At 39.2% G+C, this 20,750-nt stretch overlaps 1 protein-coding gene and 1 long non-coding RNA gene across 3 annotated transcripts in view; both read right to left on the reverse strand.

Moving 5' to 3' along the window:
- Positions 1-20,750, reverse strand: part of LOC140229203 (cysteine-rich protein 1-like) — a 96,333-nt gene that overhangs the window by 27,467 nt on the left and 48,116 nt on the right. The window lies entirely within an intron of this gene.
- Positions 6,696-11,188, reverse strand: LOC140229204 (uncharacterized). Of its 2 annotated transcripts, XR_011901275.1 has the most exons (5): positions 11,031-11,188; positions 9,413-9,531; positions 8,272-8,526; positions 7,721-7,944; positions 6,696-7,195 (listed from the first exon to the last, which is right to left on the reverse strand). It is a non-coding gene; the product is annotated as an uncharacterized lncRNA (long non-coding RNA). The 2 variants fall into 2 exon arrangements; XR_011901274.1 differs by lacking the exon at positions 9,413-9,531.

A 20,750-nucleotide genomic window follows, 5' to 3' on the forward strand; every position in this document is an offset into this window, starting at 1 on the left:
ACAAAAGATGGAACAATGGGGGTGGCGGCACATCCAAATTTTTTTTGACTTGTAGCTCATATCATGGTAGACCTTCATACCAAATTTGAACAAAATCCATTGAGTAATGTAGCCTATAGAGTGCACACAAACCATAGAGTGCACACAAACCATCCACCAACAATATGACCTTTGACTGTATAAAAGATGGAAAACTGGGGGCAGCAGATCCAAAATCTATAGGCTCAAAGATTATATCATGGTGGAGCTTCATACCAAATTTGGACAAAATCCGTCCAGAAATGTAGTCTATAGAGCACACACAAACCATCCACAAACAATATGACCTTTGACCCTATAAAAGATGGAACACTGGGGGCAGCACATCATAAATCTTTTGACTTGAAGCTCATATCATGGTAGACATTCATACCCATGACGCAAATCTCTCGTTTGAAGAGGCTACACCCCAGTAAATAATGCCAGTGTATACCTTGGCAATCAATGACTTAAAAACCAAAGATATAAAACACCTGTTTCTTGACCCTGGCCTAATCTAAGCATCAGTCATCGCCACAGCGCCACAGGGGAGGGGGGGGGGGGCACCGCGAGAGGAGGAGATTGTTTTGGTTTTGGCATGGGCTATGTAGCTCCATGGTGCCTGTGTGTGTACGTGTGTGTGTGTGAGTGTAGACATTCAGCGTATGCAGACAGAGCATGCCTGTACTGCAGTGACCGGAACTATTTTCATTCCATTTTGCCTCTCCCCTTCTCCCTCCCCCATCTCTCCCTCTCTCTCTCTCTCTCTCCCTCCCTCTCTCTTTCTCAGACAGCAGGCTGATTGAAACCAGGGAGGTAGTCTCACCTCCCTGTTGTAACTCACTGCCAAATAGCCGTACACGAACCTCAGTCTGGTTGTGTTTCAGGAAATAAAATTTGAACAAATTGAGGTACTTTTTATTGAAATCAAGGTATTTAGCGGCAAAGAAGTTCTTTCACAAATTTTGTAGTTGTGTTGATTTTGGGCCTTTTTGTATATAATATCGATAGCTTTTATATCTCTTAGCATGATTGTCACAGAATCCTCATACTTTTTAAACTGTACATCAACATAAAAACTATTGCCGATCGCAATGATTATCATATCAATGCGCGAGTAAGGGCATACTGAGTATTGCGCATGTAGAGATGCATGCAGCTAGCTGGTGGTCGATTGTGTGCGTGTGTGTACGCATACATTACACATTGTCAGCACCGGCAAACTGGCAATGCTCTCCTTCTTATTCCTGTATTTTCGTTTTATATTTACGGGTCAATTTTTTTCGTTCGAAATGTAAAATGGATGACCATAGAATTTCTCAATAGAATATAAAATTGAAAACTTTAAAAAGGATAGAGAAAATTGAGTTCACTTTGAATGGTCTGCCACAGGCAGATATCCTTATCATGCTCTTACGTAATACGACAGCTGCTGGAGTCATCAAACCCTGGCTTGGCCTCCAGGTTTGTCACGCCGAGCAGAAAGTTTATTTGCAACGGACAAGTACTTCGACTCCCAACTCTCAAACGACAAATATACGCACCCCACTTTGGAAAAACCCAGCTGGGGTCTCGCCTCAAACGAGGGATTGACGGCATGCCAAATTTGAACAAAATCCTTAAGCCTATAGAGCTCACACAAACCATCCACCAATATGATAAATTTGAACAAAATCTGTTAAGAAATATAGCCTTTAGAGCTCACACAAACCATCCACCAACAATATGACCTTTGACCCTATAAAAGACGAAACACCCAGGGCAGCTTATCCAAAATCTATAGCCTTGTAGACTACTGCATACACTGAATATTTTGCGAGGTTTTTGTTTTCGCGGATTTCGCGAATCAGGTGCCTGTTAGCGAAATTAAAGACACGCGAAAATGTTGACTCTGATCCTGATGTGAATGTGACGTATGCGTGTACACTTCTCCATTCAGTACAGGACTCCACGACCCTCAATTTAACCACTCGCGAAATCGTTGGGAATTCCCAATTTGCGAAAAATATTAGAAATTTAAACTCGTGAAATATAAGGCGTATACAGTATATCACGGTGGACCTTCACACCAAATTTGAACAAAATCTGTCAAGAAATGTAGCCTATAGAGCATACACAAACCATCCATCAATAATATGACCTTTGACCCTATAAAAGCTGGAACACTACGGGCGGCACATCCCAAATCTTTCAAATTGTAGCTCATATCATGGTAGACCTTCATACCAAATTTGAACAAAATCCATCCAGAAATGTAGTCTATAGAGCACACACAAACCATCCACCAACAATATGACCTTTGACCCTATAAAAGACAGAACACTCGGGTCAGCACATCCAAAATCTTTTGACTTGAAGCTCATATCATGGTAGACCTTCATACCAGGGAGGTGGACCCACCTCCCTGTTCATACCAAATTTGAACAAAATCTGTTAGGAAATGTAGCCTATAAAGAGCGTATCAAAAAACAAACAAACATTAGTTACACTTTTGAAAAAAAATATCAAAATTACATTTCAAAATATTTGGAGGATTTTTTCATATTCATGGATGCCCAATAGTCTCATCTATCAAGTGCAATCAACAAAACAAATTTTTCTTCACGCTTGGCTGAACACTGACGCTCTTTGTCCAGAGTGTGAAAAATGACTTGCGCCAAATTGAAAGAAGAAGGAAAATTCAACCAGCAGTCCCTTCAATTAACCAAACCAACTTTCTTCATTTTCATCCCCCTTTTCTACCGCAGCTCTCCCTATACTACCAATACCAAAGTCATTCACAAAGAAAGGATTAAACTAGTTAATCATATAATTCTATTACTACTATTGCAGCTGCATCTTTTATCAATAGGCCTAATCCTTTCCTTCCGTCATCTTTTGTCACTCGTTAATCCTTCCATTCATACACTCCCTTCAAACAATAACTCTTGCTGGAAAGCTTAGATTCACTACTAGTACTTTAAAATCATTATTCATCAATTTATTCAAAGAAAAACTAAAGTAAACCAGTCATTGGCTCAAGAAGTACCAAATTACTTGACTTTTAAATTAATTCATCTGTTGAATTATAGTTCATATCATTAGGATTCTTGTTTTGATTTCATTAGATGCCTTTTAGCAAACTAAATCATCTGTTCAGACCTCAGGGTCATCTTTTGTCTGTGTCCCACTCAAATTAAGGGATTTGTGTCATCATTTTATTTCTCTTTTCACCTTGTTTAGATATGCAAAAAAAAAAGCATCCTGTTGTACACCGATTGTATTACTTTTAAAGAAGAAATAAAAGTTCATTAATTTCAAGTAAATGTGTATGAGCATTTTAAATGCATTTTTAGAATAAATTACCCGAAGAAGAAAGGAGTAAAGGGGCTGGTGGTGGAAACAACAAGGGAAGAGAGCAGTGGCCATTTTGGATGAACAAAATACCAAAAACCTAAACAAAACAAAAAACCAAGCCTTTAAGCAGGGTTCCACACTAACTTTTATTTTTGGTGGCCCGAAGGCAAACATCCGACCTTTTTTGGTGGCCCGATCAGGCCACCAAATTCTTCATTTCTGAAATCTTGGTGGCCCGACGTGCATTTTTGGTGGCCCTGGGCCACCGGGCCACCATTAGTGTCGAGCCCTGCTTTAAGCCAGGGGGGGGGGGGGTGATATTCCCTATGTCCATCTGCCACTTTAAACATGCATACAATTGTGACTGATTGATTGATTGATTGATAAAATGAATGATTAATTGATTGATTGATTGAATGAATGATTGATTGCTTGATTGATTGAATGATTGATTGATTGACTGATTGATTGATTGGATTGATTGTATTGATTAAAGGATCTGAGGATGCATTAATTTTGTACTCTTCTTTTTGACTGAGTGACTGGCATGTGGGTTTGATATGTCTGTGCATGATTTGTGATAATTGTGCTTAAAACTTCTTGATGTTGTTAATCAACCTTCCACAACACAATGGAATCATTTAAAACGTGACAGAAAATTCCTAAACTATGATAACTTAATCAATACTGTGAGCAAAAGAGCGATTCGTTTGAATGAGAGCACTTATTTGGACTGCTGGCTGACTTTTCCATCTTCTTTCAATTCCCTTGTAAAAAAATACCATGGTTTGACTATGAGGCATAACCATGGTTTTACATTGGATCCATCCATGGTTTAACCATAGTGCAATATGGTTTGATTATGGTCAAACCACGGTGCACTAGTGTTTAACCATAGTTTAACTATAGTTAAACAATGGTGCACTATGGTTAAACCATGGTAACTACGGTTAAACCATAGGTTTAGCATGGGTTAACCATGGTAACCATGGTTTAAAGGTGGTAAATTGGAACGCACTTACCATGACATTACTGTGGTATTACCATGGTCACTACTGTGGTTCTACAGTACCAAAAACATGGTTAAGAAAAAGTAAAACCATGGTTAAGGAAGTGTAAAACCATGGTTAGGAAATGGTGAAACTATGGTTAGGAAAAGATGAAACCATGGCAAACTCATGGTTTAACCATAGTGCAATATGGTTTAATTATGGTCAAACCATGGTGCACTTGTGTTAAACCATAGTTTAACCATAGTTAAACAATAGTGCACTATGGTTAAACCATGGTAGCCATGGTTAAACCATAGGTTTAGCATGGGTTAACCATGGTAACCATGGTTTAAAGGTGGTAAATTGGAACGCACTTACCATGACATTACTGTGGTATTACCATGGTCACTACTGTGTTTCTACCAAGCCAAAACCATGGTTAAGAAAAAGTGAAACCATGGTAAAGGAAGTGTAAAACCATGGTTAGGAAATGGTGAAACTACGGTTAGGAAATGGTGAAACTACGGTTAGGAAAAGATGAAACCATGATAAACTCATGGTTTAACCATAGGGCAATATGGTTTAATTATGGTCAAACCATGGTGCACTAGTGTTAAACCATAGTTTGACCATAGTTAAACAATGGTGCACTATTGTTAAACCATGGTAACCACGGTTAAACCATAGGTTTAGCATGGGTTAGCCATGGTAACCATGGTTTAAAGGTGGTAAATTGGAACGCACTTACCATGACATTACTGTGGTTTTTACCATGGTCACTACTGTGTTTCTACCGTGCCCAAACCATGGTTACGAAAAAGTGAAACCATAGTTAAGGAAGTGTAAAACCATGGTTAGGTAAAGGTGAAAGTTTGGTTAGGAAAAGATGAAAACATGGTTTTACAGCTGCCAAACCACAGAATTACAAACCAAATCACGATACAACCATGATCCATTGTACATAGTACTAGTAAACCCACTATTTAACCACAGTGCAATATCGTAGAAAAATGTATTTTTAACTACAGTTGTATTTCACAAGTACTTTGAGAAACCATGGGGAAAATTGGTTAGAGAAATATATTTTTCCACAATTGCTTTGCTATTTGATGAATAATAATCGATAAATAGCACAGTAGAGTCTTCACATAAAGTGATGAAATAAAAATATTTTCAGTAAATTACCTGGAGCAGAATAATAATTCTTACAATTCCTATACATATGTATTGATACAGTACATTTGTAAACATGTATATGAACCTGGACTCTGAAACAGGAGAAAACCAATTCTCTATTATTTTCCTTCTAGCTATACATTGTAGTCTAAAAAATATGTACAGCTGTATTTAAAAACTGACTTCCATGTGTGTGTTGGTGGATGGGTGCAGATTGTAAGTGTTAATTGATTCACTGTTTAATAAAAGAAGCTATATGTAGCAACGAGTAGGTCGATGCTCTTACCAGCATTGACTTTCACACAGCCAAAGCTCTCCACAAAACATACATGTATATCGAATACACTATGGCCAAATTGAGGAAACCAAAAAGTCCCAATTTTTATGGCCTAGTCATGTGTATTCCTCTGAACATGCAGAAGTCAAACATTGCCCAATTTGATGTGCTTTTTCAGTCAAAACTGACTGACTGGAGTTGACTGTACTGTCATTAGCATTTAAAGGCACATAGACCCGGTGGTTTGCTTGCGTACACGGCGCACGGCACAAGCTTCCTCGAGAGACCTATGCTATCGACTCCTCTTTATCGTTAGCGTACACGGCGCACGGCACAAGCTTCCTCGAGAGACCTATGCTATCGACTCCTCTTTAGCGTTAGCGCTTACGCTTTGACCCATTTCCATGAGTCCGAAGAAGTCCAATCCACTGCTGATGACAGCTTTAATATTTTTTTCTCTGAAGTCAAACAAAGAAGCATGCACCCTGGCATTCAAATTCTACGGACTGTCTGACACGCAGAGAAGACAATGAAGGCAACATTACCTAGCAACACCTACGCGCTTTACTGTTGACGACAGCTCAAATTCGGCAGTCTTTGTATCAATGCTAATGGTGATCGGCACTCTCATCCAAAAGCGCTGCAGCAACTACCGGGTCTAGGCACCTTTAAAATAAGAAAGTACACAAGGGTAGAAACAGTCAATTATGATTATACATTCAAAAGTTATTTTTCAGCAGCTGGGTGTGAGAAGTCAAAGTATCATACAAATATCACATTATTTCCAGTTGCAAAACTGTAGGTTTATGTAAACAAATCAATGAAGAAAATGTACTCTTACTGAACCTCAGACAACAAATAAGACATAAGAATGCACATTTGCTCACTTTGCTGGTACGATTGAAAAGTAGCTTTTTATTGCTTCATGAGCAGCATCTTGACTGTACGTAGGTATGGCTTATTGCCAGTCACATAACTTAAAACTTTAACAATATCACCTGCAAAGAATTAAATACAGTGTACATACATTAGTGCATGTTTGATGTACATGATCATTTGTAGCTTTGTATAGATAATGCAAATTTGGACTAAAGTGACACCAGGCGCACTGGACAACTGAACAAAACAGCATCAAAAAATTATCTAGCAACCAACAGTCCTGACATAAGAGCATACATGCACACTTCACATGCTTTGAAAACTGTCCTTGTACTTCTACTGTCCAAGACTATCCAGCAGTAAGCTTTGGTGCAACTTCTGGATGAGGCTTCGCAGGAACTAGGTCTTGATATAGCTTGGTTAGTGTGCCCTTTGTCGTTGTGGAGCCTTGAGATGTCCTTCTTTTGCAACCGTGAGCCGTGAGAATTTTCTGGGGGAAGATCACTCCTGCAACGAACTGAGAATTTATTCATTACGCTATTATTTTTTTAAAATAATAATAACATGTAGTACGTGTTAAACTCTACTTCAAATACTCAAACAAAATTCTTGCACAGAATAGCTACCTTGCAAAAAACATAAGAAGAATGGGATTAGATTGCTGTGGTACACCTAGCCATCATTTCATCACTCTAATGTGCTGGAGAGATACTGTTTAAAATACAGTGTACTTTTACAATCATTTTAACCCCTAAGTGCCACCATGCCCACATACAGGTGAAGCCATTACGTTCAACATTCCATATCATGTATTGTGCACAAATTGCCTAGAGTAATTTGATGTTTTTCAAAAATTGATCACATTCTATTTTAAGCAGGTTGCCAATATTTTAGGATGCTGCATAGCATGCTGCCGGTATTTGAGGATGTTGCACAAGAATTTTGGTATGCTGCAGTGTAATGCTCAAATTCCTCATGAACCACACTAATAATGGGTTGAAAAAAAAAGAAACAAAGAAAGAAAGAAAGAGGAGTATCTTACCCTTGATGACATGGAAAAGCGGGAGAAAGTATGACATCAGTAGATGGACTTCTCTGCACCAGAATTCAGCCAGGAGGATGCCATACACGTATCAGCACTGCATGTACTTGTACCCATGAAAGGAGCTAGCTAGGGGACAGCCTGATCGATGGTCATGGGTGGACTTCAAGTCTTCTATGGAGAAACCTTCTCGTGTCAGCCACTGGCACAATCAATCATTGATTCTGATGAGGAAAAAAAAAATAACACAACATAACGATAACATAGTGATGATTGAGAGAAGTGAAATAAGGTTAGGTAGAAAAATCACACAGGAAAATGATGTAACATACAAAATACAGCATTGGATGATTTAAAGTTTGGTGCTTGTGCTAGCTCCCAAATGACTGCTGGAATAAAACTTTAAGACTCCCAAATATTCTACAATGTCGCATAGCATGCTGCTGGTTTTTGAGGATGTTGCACAAGAATTTGGGTATGTTACAGCGATATGCTCAAATTCCTAATGAACCATACTTGGTTGAAATAAAGAAACAAAGAAAAAGGAATACCTTCTCCTTGATGACATGACAAACGGGAAAAAACATGACATCAGATGATCCACTTCTTTGCACCAGAATTCAGCCAGGAGGATGCCATGTACACATATTGATGTAAATCAGCGCTGCATGTGCATCATGTACTTGTACCCATGAAAGGAGCAAGCTAGTGGACAGCACGATCAATGGTCATGGATGGACCTCAAGTCTTCGTCTTCTATGGAAACACCTTCTCACATCAGCCACCTGCACAGTCAATCTTTGATTCTGATGAGGAAAAAAAAAAACACACACGACATAACAATAATACACAGTAATAATGATTGAGAGAAGAAAAATAAGGTTAGCCAGAAAAATCACACAACAATCCGTTAGGTGAATGATATACTGGTATAACATACAAATTACAAAATACAGCATCCTTTGCCATTGGGGGATTTCATTGCATTAGCATAAAATGAACATGCTACAGGCCTAACTCTTACACTACGAAATGGCGGAGCTAGGTTCAGCAGACGACATTCTTTGATTTCAACACCAAGCCCAGCACTTGACCGAAAGATTGGTCTGTATCTCGTCGACGGGGATATGTTCCACAGAGCAGAGACTGCATCTGGCTTTACGGATCCCCTCCTATAGACATAGTCCGGAGGTAGAGAGCCATAAGTAACGTCAAAAAAAAATAAAAGACTCCTCCTCCGGACAGACGAATCTTTCACAAGTTTGCCCAGCACCAGCAACCAGAAATTTATGACATATTTTTGAGGTCATCCTACCAGCACCTACGGACTTCAAGTTCACTTCAGTTTCATCGCCAGTGCCAGTGGCTGCCAGTGCTTAAGTTAGTGCTGAGACACAATCAAAGAGTATAGAAGCTAAGAGGGCGTACTCTCGCAACTTCGCACGCAAACGGGTGTAGTACGGCATGGAGCGGGAGCCCAACATGGAGCCCAATGGCAGCCAATTTAGTAATAATACCGCAAGCTTCTTAAACACGTGAGCCTATGGAGCAAACCCTACCTTCCTTTCATTTTCTTCATTTTAAAAGGAAGCACACAGCGGTAGAATTGCATTTCAGACCTCAAAATATCACAAAAAGTATATTTTCTGTCGATATGTAAAAAAAAAAAAAAAATTGAAGTAATGTAATTACTTTTTTATCTGTAGTCCCTCAGCAAGTTTGTGTTTGAGCTGACAAACGCCACCTATCTCTTTCTCTCTCCCTCCCGAAACATAGTTTGGTCTACCTACTTCAGCTGAAACTCTGTGGGCCTGCAGATTGCAATTGGAAAGTAAATGACATTTTTTTCAAATACATTTCATGGTTGATACAGTGAATGATACTTCTTTACGACAAAACAAGATTCTAAGTATATACATCGGTACATATCTTCCCCTGTATGCCCCCCTAAAAAGGGGAAAAATGAATGGGAGACAGAAATACGAGGACCCAGTGATACGGCACTGATATCATGATCGCGTAATATACAGTACGCCCTCTAATCAATCTATCGGTCTGTTGCTTTCCATAGCGGAATGGCGTCCGTATTTCGCCCATGAGCGTACTAGTTCGCAGGAGTAAGCCCTTGTGTCTTAGCGTAGCTTCTACTGATACTCTTGATTCACTGGAGCAGTTACCACTAGAAGTCCTAACAGAGTTAGCAGAAAATAGTGTTGTTGATGTAGCTTGCACCGAACCTGATATCACCACCCAACCAATATGAGGTAGGCCTATGCCTACTAACATTGTTAGGGATTACGCCTAACTGTTAGTTAGAACTACCGACTACCGTCTTGTTAGCCCGACCAGACGCTGTTAGAGTACGCTGTGCTGTGCGAATAAATTATAGCCTGTCGCTACTACTAGTAGGGTTGGGGGTACCACGTATCGTCACCCTAAGGATCTGTAGCTTGTTTATTCTAAAAATATAACACAAATTCGCCTAATTCTTACCTCAAATATGCCATACATACTGCAGTTTTGAATGTTGTGACCGTCTCGTTGATTATGAATCTCCGTTTTAAAATAGCGCAATTTTAGTGCGTGCGTTCCGTTTTCTTCGCGCAGCTAAAAAGGGAACCTTGCGATCGGCACCCCCTCCCCTCCATAGGTATACACGTGAGTTTCACAGCATAGTAGGTAATACACGTGAATTTCACAGGCCATAACATAGGTAATAATACACGTGAATTTCACAGCCATGCGTCGTTACTGAGCGGATGTGTAATTTTTAGCTTGGTTTGTTTGAGTTTGATTTTCGTTTCTTCGTTTTTATTGTCTTTATAGCTAATGACACTTAATCCTGCGCGTACCATTTCGTTCTATACGCAAACAGCCATGATACGCAGGGTGCCGATGGGAAGGTGCCCTGCCGATAGGTGGTGCCCCAACCATACTAGATCTACACTGTCTACAGCGACTGGGTTGTGTATAGAATCTAGTTACCGTAGATAACTTGTAGAATTTACGTGACACAGTAACACTAACAGTTCAGTACATATACAGTAGCTGAGTTAGAACAACTCATTCCAAACTCTTGAGCTCTCATGTCATACTCTCACACTCACTGACTCAGTCACACTTTCTGATACAGAACAGTCTAACTGGACTGGTTATCCCCACTTGATACGATCATGCGAAATTTGCACAGCAGGGGCAGGGCCGCTGCCGGCCCCGGGTCGGTCGGGACAATTCAATGCAAATCTCGCTGGTAATTATTTTAGCTAAGATTAGGTCTACTAATAATGTATTAAAAGTTACGTTGACCAACCTTCCTCGAAGAATCCCAAAGGAGAAGTTCCTCTTTTTCTTAGGGGCCGTTTGATATCAGATGGTTCGTACGTCGAGATGTTTGACTCCGGTCATCAGAGATCATCACGAAAGAGCGTTTGAAATGAACAGCGAATCGTATTAACCGCGTAACCGTGTGTGTGGTTTTTGAGCGCGGTCGCGGACTAACGGTTCAGCAGTACATACACGTAAGGTTCAATCAGCGACAACAACAACACGCACATGACCTCTTACGTGACATTATTATCAAGAAAACTTGTAATCATTAATTTTTTGGTTTTGAATAAAAAATATAGTGTTTAAAACTTTTTTTATTGCAAATTAAAATTTTTTAATGTGTCAATATTTTTTGTGCTCCATATATTTTAAAATATATTTTTGTTGTGATCTTTAGTGCGAACGAGCCTCATATCAACAACCCGGATCTCCCATTCATCGTACACAATTACTACACGCCGATTGCATTGATATAGTTTTCTATTGTTGTGTGTACATGTCAAAGCTACGGGGAACGAACGGGCGGCATTGGGTTACTACCTTTTTTTATTTTTTCACGAGTATGTAATCTCATCTAAGTTTTTTTACGTGCTTTATTCCGTAGTGAATAGATGTTGCATTTTAGAAATGCTGTAAATCAACCAAGTGAAGCAGCTTTTTGTTTGCAATGGTAAGACTACTGTTTGTTTACATAATCCTGTTGAAGCCAAACGGGTGGTTGCGTTAGATGAATGTCCGTCATGACTTGCATCGGCATTGCGGCCATCAAATTATGAGTTTTCATATTGATTTTTGTGATCGACATCATTCAATAATCACAGTGCACGTGGTTTAAACTTTGGTAAAACAAAAAGTTAACCATGGTTTAATAACCACTGTTCTTTAGTAATATGCTATCATACAACTTGGTTCCATAGCCTAACCATCATTTTTTAACTATGATAAAACCATGGTTAATATCATGGTTGGTATAGCCATCGTTTTCAACCTTTGTAAAACGAAAGTTTAACCATGGTATTATAACTAGTGTTTTTGTGCTATCATAAAACCACGGTTAAAATCATGGTTTTATAACTATTGTTTTTACACTATCATAAAACCATGATGAAATCATATGGGTTTTATAACGATGGTTTTCAACCTTAATAGAACGGGAGTTACACCATGGTTTCCTAACCATTGTTTTTATACTATTGTGAAACCATGGTTACAACCATTGTTATATTATTATGTTATTTTTACCAAAGTAGAACGATAGTCTTGTTGTGGTTTTCTCGCCATTGTTTTTTTTTTATTTCTTAAAACTGTGGTATAATGTATAACGATGATTTTTTTAACCATGGTTTTAAAACACTTTCATTAAACCACTGTTAGAGCCATGGTTATATAACCATCATTTTTTAACTATGATAAAACCATGGTTAATATCATGGTTAATACCCATCATTTTTAACCTTTGTAAAACGAAAGTTTAACCATGGTATTATAACTAGTGTTTTTGTGATATCATAATACCATGGTTAAAATCATGGTTTTATTACTATCTTTTTTACACTATCATAAAACCATGATGAAATCATGGTTTAATAACGATGGTTTTCAACCTTGGTAGAACGAGAGTTACACCATGGTTTCCTAACCATTGTTTTTATACTATTGTGAAACCATGGTTACAACCATTGTTATATTATTATGTTATTTTTACCAAAGTAGAACGATAGTCTTGTTGTGGTTTTCTCGCCATTGTTTTTTTAATTTCTTAAAACTGTGGTATAACGATGATTTTTTAACCATGGTTTTAAAACACTTTCATTAAACCACTGTTAGAGGCATGGTTATATAACCATCATTTTTTAACTATGATAAAACCATGGTTAATATCATGGTTAATACCGATCATTTTTAACCTTTGTAAAACGAAAGTTTAACCATGGTATTATAACTAGTGTTTTTGTGCTATCATAATACCATGGTTAAAATCATGGTTTTATTACTATCTTTTTTACACTATCATAAAACCATGATGAAATCATGGTTTAATAACGATGGTTTTCAACCTTGGTAGAACGAGAGTTACACCATGGTTTCCTAACCATTGTTTTTATACTATTGTGAAACCATGGTTACAACCATTGTTATATTATTATGTTATTTTTACCAAAGTAGAACGATGGTTTTGTCGTGGTTTTCTCACCATTGTTTTTTTAATTTCTTAAAACTGTGGTATAACAATGATTTTTTCACCATGGTTTTAAAACCGTCGTAAAATGAAAGTTTTATCATGTTATCATAACTATAGTATTTTAACAATGGTATTACCACACTTCCGCCACACATTTACCATGGATATGAATTAAAAATCATGGACTACCATCGATCCATTGTAAAACCGTCCATAACCATGGTTATACCATGGTTACGGTTGTAAAACCATGGTTTTTTTTTATAAGGGTTTGGTCATTTTTCACACTCTGGACAAAGAGCGTCAGTGTTCAGCCAAGCATGAACAAAAATTTGTTTTGTTGATTGCACTTGATAGATGAGACTATTGGGCATCCATAAATATGAAAAATCTCCGAAACATTTTGAGATGTAATCAAGAAAAATTTTTCAAAAGTGTAACGTCTTTTTTTTTTTCCCTCTGTAGAGCGCACACAAACCATCCAACAACATTACCTTTGACATTATAAAAGACGGAACACTGGGGGCAGCACATCCAATATCTATACGCTTGTAGACTATATCATGGTAGACCTTCATACCAAATTTGAACAAAATCCGTCCAGAAATGTAGCCTGGAGAGTGCAAACAAACCATCCATCAACAATATGACCTTTGATCCTATAAAAGACGAAACACTGGGGCGGCACATCCAAAATCTTTTGACTTGTAGCTCATATCATGAGAAACCTCCACACCAAATGTGAACAAAATCTGTTAAGAAATGTAGCCCATAGAGTGCATACAAACCATCCACCAAAAATAAAACCTTTGACCCTATGAAAGCGGACCATTGGGGGCAGCAGATCCAAAATCTACAGGCTTGTAGATTATGTCATAGTAGACCTTCATACCACATTTGAGCAAAATCTGTCAAGAAATGTAGCATATATCAATAGAGCACACAAAAACCATCCACCAACAATATCACCTTTGATCCTATAAAAGACGGAATACTTGTGGAAGCACATACAAAATCTATAGGCTTGTAGATTACATCATGACAAACCTCCATACCAAATTTGAACAAAATCCGTTAACAAATGTGACCTCTAGAGCGCACACAAACTTTGCACACAAATATGGCATTTTACCCTATAAATGACAGAACTCTGGGGGCAGCATCACCCAAAGTTATAGGTGTGGAGATATACAGGCATGAGACAGAGAAAAGTTAAAAAAAGAGGAGGGACTTTGCGAGGGAGCGGAGCAACCGAGCGAGGGGAGGGTGGTGTCCCCCTCCCACGGTGAGGACTTTTTGAAATTTAAGGTATGAAAAAACTCATTTTAATGCATTTTACAACTGAAATTTACTATTGTTATGAGGTACATTTTACAGAGAAACATTGTGATAATTGAACTCATGAATGACACTTGCAAAATCTAAAGGAAGGAATGATTAACTATTATACCTAACTTTAGGACCTACTCAAATTTGAGGCCATAATAAATCACAGTAATGTACACCCAGGTGACGTCTTGCTTGATTCAGTTCATACGGGTACAAAAAAAAAAGGTGTTATAAAATCACAGCTTAGCATTGTAAATGTTGGCTGTCTTTAGTCCATATAACAGTTTACAGTGCGCAGACCAGGCAAAGTATTGCTGATCTTGGTCCATGTAGAGAATCATGTATGTAAGACAGCTGAAAATAAATCATACATACAGCTCAGCATTGTTGACCGTCTCTACGTCCATGCAACAGCTGACCTTACAGGAGGTACAAAAAATTGAAGATCCGGTTAAGTCCATAAACAGCTAATGTAAACCAAGTGAAGTATTGTTGGATGAAGTCCAGAATGTAAAGCGAATCCTTGCGGCGGATGATGTATCACAAGTTCCAGGTCCCGAGGAAGTCGATTGACTCGCTGGCCTAGAAGACGAAACTGGTGCTGGGAGATCAACTTCATATTCCAACCACTGCCACTTGAACTTATTGGAGACATCTTTGTCAATATCCGTGACATGAGGGTCATCCTTATCGAGGGTCTTCATTTTCTCGTTGAAGAAAAAAATACTCTCACCGGTCCACAAAATCACGATGACAAATGTAGGTCACGCCAACGTAATCAGCGGGATACAAAAGCAGCGCATCGCGCTGAATGCTGCGGCAGCATGCCGAAGCTCCTTGATCGTACGCAGCTACAGCCTCACACATGTGTGCATCATACACTACACTGTATCACACCACACTGCAAGCTAGCTAGAAGTTGATCGACATGCACGTTTCACATCCATTTCACGCATCATCGTGCATGCAACGTCGCACAGCTGCCCGCTGACAAATGCACTCATCACCATTCACACAATGCAATGCCGAGCTATTATGGTATCACACACGCAGCATTTGTTGCTTTATACACAGTACGTACTCGTCATAGTACGGCGAGATATGGTGGCTGCAAAAAAAAAAAAAGAAAAAAGAAAAAGAGGAAAATCACGGAAATATTCCCGACTGTGTATTTTCCCCCCAGAATTTCAAAATCCGCGGAGAAATCTCATGCCTGGATATAACCAATATGAACCTTCATACAAAATTTCAACGAAATCCAAAGTTTGTGGCAGCTAGATTGCACACAAGAATGCGCCGTGGCGGTGGCGGCAGCGGCGTAACGCTACTGAATCCTCCAGCATACATGCCGACGGATACATAGAAGAGTTTAAAATTTGCAAAGAATTAGTAAAAATATTATCGAGGGTGGCGGAATGATTTGTAACATGTGTGGGTTTTGAAATTAACGGCAAAAAAGATAAAGACCATTTTAGTAATTTTCACATTTGACAACAGCCAAGATGATGTCTGATCAGGAAGTCGTTATTGAATAAAGCAACCCATGTTACAAAGTCTATATGAGTATGAAACATGGGGGTGATAGGGTTTGCAATAACCACGATAGAGAATGTAATTCATTTGACTCTTGAACCTAATTTGGACAGCCAAGCTAGCATCTGATCAAAATGCTTTTGATTCATAGAATGAGCCATGTATCATGGTTGATATGTGTGCAATACTATATGGGACCAAAAGGGTCTTTATTAACCAACACCCCTTTTATACTGGGCACGACTTTTAGCTCGCTTCTGAAGCGAGCTAACTTCATCTCGGGCCAAGTCGTTTTATACTGCCATTCTCGACCACCCAAGGTTACGTGCGAGACCAGACCTATCGCCCCCTCCCCTCCCATTAGCCTGCTGTCCTTCCAACGAGCGTGAAAATTCAGTGACAGTTTTCATGCTTACTTACGAGTACGAATTCAGTTCCATCGTTATACGTCATTTTATACTGTCATCGGCGTATATACATATATATATATTTATAGTGTATACGTACTGAGCCGGTCTATTTTTTTTTCTCACGATTTAATCATGTCATTTGCTAGTTCAATGGATTCATTGAGAGTTTTACCGAACAGCGAACAGTGACAGCGTAAAATACTAAATTTGATACACCAATGCGCTGCGTAATACACAGCGCGCCGGTGGCAACAGTAGGCCCTACAGCAGTAAATGTACATATTATTATTGGCAACCCGGAAGCACCGTACACGCTTTCTGGTCACGGGTCAGTGAATTCAGCCCAAGCTAAACTCGTGAACCTTTTATACTGAAGTTAGCTCAGACCTGAAGCTGACCTGATCCACCCCCCTAGAGTGGACTAACTTTAGTTCGAGCTAAATCTTTTTCAACCTTTTATACTGAGAGTTAGCTCGCTTCAAGTGCGGACCTGAAGCGCCCAGTATAAAAGGGGTACAAGATACAGAATTAAGTATCTTTGACCTTTGACCCAAATTCATAGTGTCAACATGGCAGCTGATCAAGAAGTTGTTATGTAATGAAACAATCTATGCAACTTAGTCTATATTCTGCAAAATATGGGGCAGATATGGCTTGGACTAACCACAATGTAGCGCCTTTGAATGAGAAAGTATTAAACCAGAGACTCGAGGTACTTAGTGGTGAGGTTTTTATTACTGAGCTCAAGTCGGCTCTATAACCACTGCCGATAGATGGCGTTAACATCAACAAATACAACAATAAACAAAATACTGGCGTGGCTGCCTTTTTCTTTTCCCTCTTTACGTACCTCTAATGGATGCACTGGCAAACCCATATGATATAAGTTCGAAATGCATGTAAACTAGACTTGAACACTCAACATTATGCTTGTGTTCCTCATTCACAAACATATGTTTTCAATCATTGTTAACAGAGTTATGCCTATATCAGATACATAAACACCTGTAAACAAAATATAAAATCTTATCTTAGCAATCAACACCCGGGATATAAAAATATCACTGACGGGTGCGTACAAATGTACTAATCTAAACCAGCAATTTTATCTAATAAACTTTTTTAAAGCAGTTTTGATGAGTGTGAAATTAATTGTCATGATTTTGTTGTCCAACCGGATGATGGCTGCATCTCATATAAGGACCTGTTCATAGTGAATTTGTCTGGGCATACGAGACCTTTCATTATTTCTGTGACTGCACATTTGATTGAGTGATTAATCAATCCTTTTGTTTTTTTTTTATTGTTCAGGGAACATATATGATATTCACTCAAGTACACTATAATCGAGAGTTTGATGTTTACTACTATGTGCCAAAGTAAGCTATAGAATCACAATATCTTTGCGATGATTCCTTTAAAGGGACTGTAAAGTACTGGTTGAGGTGGAGATTCAGGTTTATAACATTCCTAAGTGAGATAATGAGAAACCTCTACTGAAATATGAAAGAGCATACAATTTTAAGAAGGATTCAACATTTGATGAAAATTGTTTTTCAAATGGCTGAGATATCAAAAAAGTTATAACTAGAGAAGCACTCTGAGAGCGCAGACCTCCGCCAAGTACATGTATGCAGCTCATTTCCACCACTGATCTTGTTATGTTCTTCCATATAATAGAGATATAGTGATTTCCACCCATAAGTACTTACAGCATTGTGTGCTGAGAGTCGCCCGATTTCCCAATAGAAGCCTTTGTTTCGTCATAAACCCTCAGCTGCGCGGCGCGCCTCGCCCTAGCAGAAACTAGAGTACGCACTTTAGTGCGCGCATGCAAACCGCAAGTATGTGCAACCTGAACTCCCAAGTTCATTGACCCTAGTATACCTGCCAAAATATCAAAATCCTTCATAAATTCCCCCCAAATTCTCGGATCACTACCAAAAGTTACTCGTTTGTTACTCGTGTCATTCTCAACCTTTCCTGCAAGTTTCATCCCAATCCGTTGACTACTTTTTGAGTTATTTTGCACATGGACAAACTAACGAACGAACTAACAAACCAACGGTAACGAAAACATAACCTCCCCCCTTGGCGGAGGTAATAATAAAAGGTGACAGGCCGCGCCTTTTATTAGGATCTCTTTGTTTTCCCTTGTTTTTGGATATCTCAGCCATTTCAAAACCAATTTTCATCAAATAAACTTTTGATACCCCTTAGAATTGCATGCTCTTTGACATCTCATAGAGTGGTTCCTGAATATCTTGCAAAACGTTAAAAGCTAAATCCTCACCTCAACCGGAACTGTACAGTCCCTTTAATTCAACTCATGAGCTAGTTCTTCGATCGATATTTCCAGGATATTTACACGCTTTTTATTTCAGTGCGCACATTCTTTCATCTGGCACCTGCTTTTGTGGAAATTTCCACAAGGGGAGAGGGGTGGGGTGTCAAGTTTCTTCGAGGCGAAGAGACTGCATACACGATCTCTTCGCTTCTATTTACTGTCATTCGTGTTTTCCCCTTATTCTCTGCTGGTAATTAACATTAAGATTTAACTTTACGAAAGTTGCTAGTACATGGTTCTTTTGTTGTGAGGTATATGTATTTTTTTTTCCATTCTTGGGAGGGGAAGAAGAGTAAGAGGGAAAAATTAAATAAAATGAAGGGCAAGTACGCTCAGCATTCACAGCAAGCCGTCTTTTACATCAGCATTGTTAATTATCATCACCATCAGGCATCACTCAGATCATTCTGTCCTTTTCCTATCGACATTTAGGAACACGATCACCATCATCACTCAAGATAAACGCCTAGGAAAATAAATCACAAATACAAAGTATCAAGAACCTCCTGACAACAACACAAACATTACAAAAGATAACACACAGCACACCGAAGCAGCTGGAATCAAACTCGCTTCGAAATATTGCAGCAAAGTGGAGAAATCATTGTTACGAAAATGCATGTAAAGTGCGAGACACTTGAAAGAATTACATTCAAATACTTCAAAGTATAAAGGGAACGGATAAAGTGATAATAAACGAAGAAATCGTACCAAACGAGGTATGAGAAATGTAACATATGTGTAGCGCAGTCTGCAACCCAGACTAGCATATCCCCAGCAACAATGCACATCTGTAAGAGATGCCCAATCACAAGTTACGTTCAGACGGCAGGCCCTAACCTCGAGGTTTAGCTCTTGCCCCCTAACTACGACGTGTGTCCACACGACGAATCTAAACCTCGAGGTTAAGCTTCTGCCCCCCCCCCCCCCCGTAACTACGAGTGGGTCCCACTCGATGTTAAAACCACAAAAACGGAAGTTTCAGCCCACACTGCTAACAAGGCATCTATTTATTCTTTAGTCGAACACTGTCGGACTCGCTTACAGGTACTCTTTTTCTCTGTCATGGTATGCAGAGATAGCACTGCACTGATGACTTTATGAAGATATTCGTCGAAAACATTTTTTTTAGCGTCGGAGAAGAATATAGAATACAGTAGCCAGTTTGATGTGTTCGGTTTCAGAGATCAAGCGCATAAAAGATGATGTTGTTGTGTCGTGCATCATAGGTTTTTCACGTGTAGTGTATTTGTGGTGTAAAAAATACGTTTGGGAGGTTGACCCGGAAGCAGAGGGAAATTGTGGGGGCGGCGAGGTCACGGCGAGGTCACTTTTAACTTCGAGTTCGTTGTGTTTTGTGTCCACACGGTGCTTAACTATGAGTGGGGCCCCCCCGCGGCTCGTGGTTAGAGCGCTAACCATTTAAGATTTCTTGTGGCTCGAAACATCGAGCAAACCTCGAGGTTTGCTAACTACGAGTGCGTCTTCACGGTCCCTTACTACAAGCTCTAACCTCAAAGTTTCCTAACTTCGAGGTTAAGGGCTCCCGTCTGAATGTAACTGCAGTTTATCAGTGCCAAATTAGATGCAGTTGCTAGGCACCGATTATGTAACATGTACCCCTGTGAGGAACCAAGAGAACCCTCTCATGTACACTGCCACATCAACAGTTAACTTCACTTGCACTCCAGAAGCTGAGGAATAAAGAAGCACTGAACATATATCTGCTTGTGTCCACGTGTCTTGGTTGTATGGCTGTCTGAACCCACTTATATACAGTGAAACCCCATTATAACGAGGTCCGTGGGACCGGCGATATTACCTCGTTATAACCGTACGCATCAAAAAACAAAGAAAAACATAAGCACTACATCAGAATATACCCATCAATGAAACTTAAGA

This window comes from Diadema setosum, chromosome 5 (assembly GCF_964275005.1).
Source record: "Diadema setosum chromosome 5, eeDiaSeto1, whole genome shotgun sequence".
Lineage (NCBI taxonomy): Eukaryota > Metazoa > Echinodermata > Echinoidea > Diadematoida > Diadematidae > Diadema > Diadema setosum.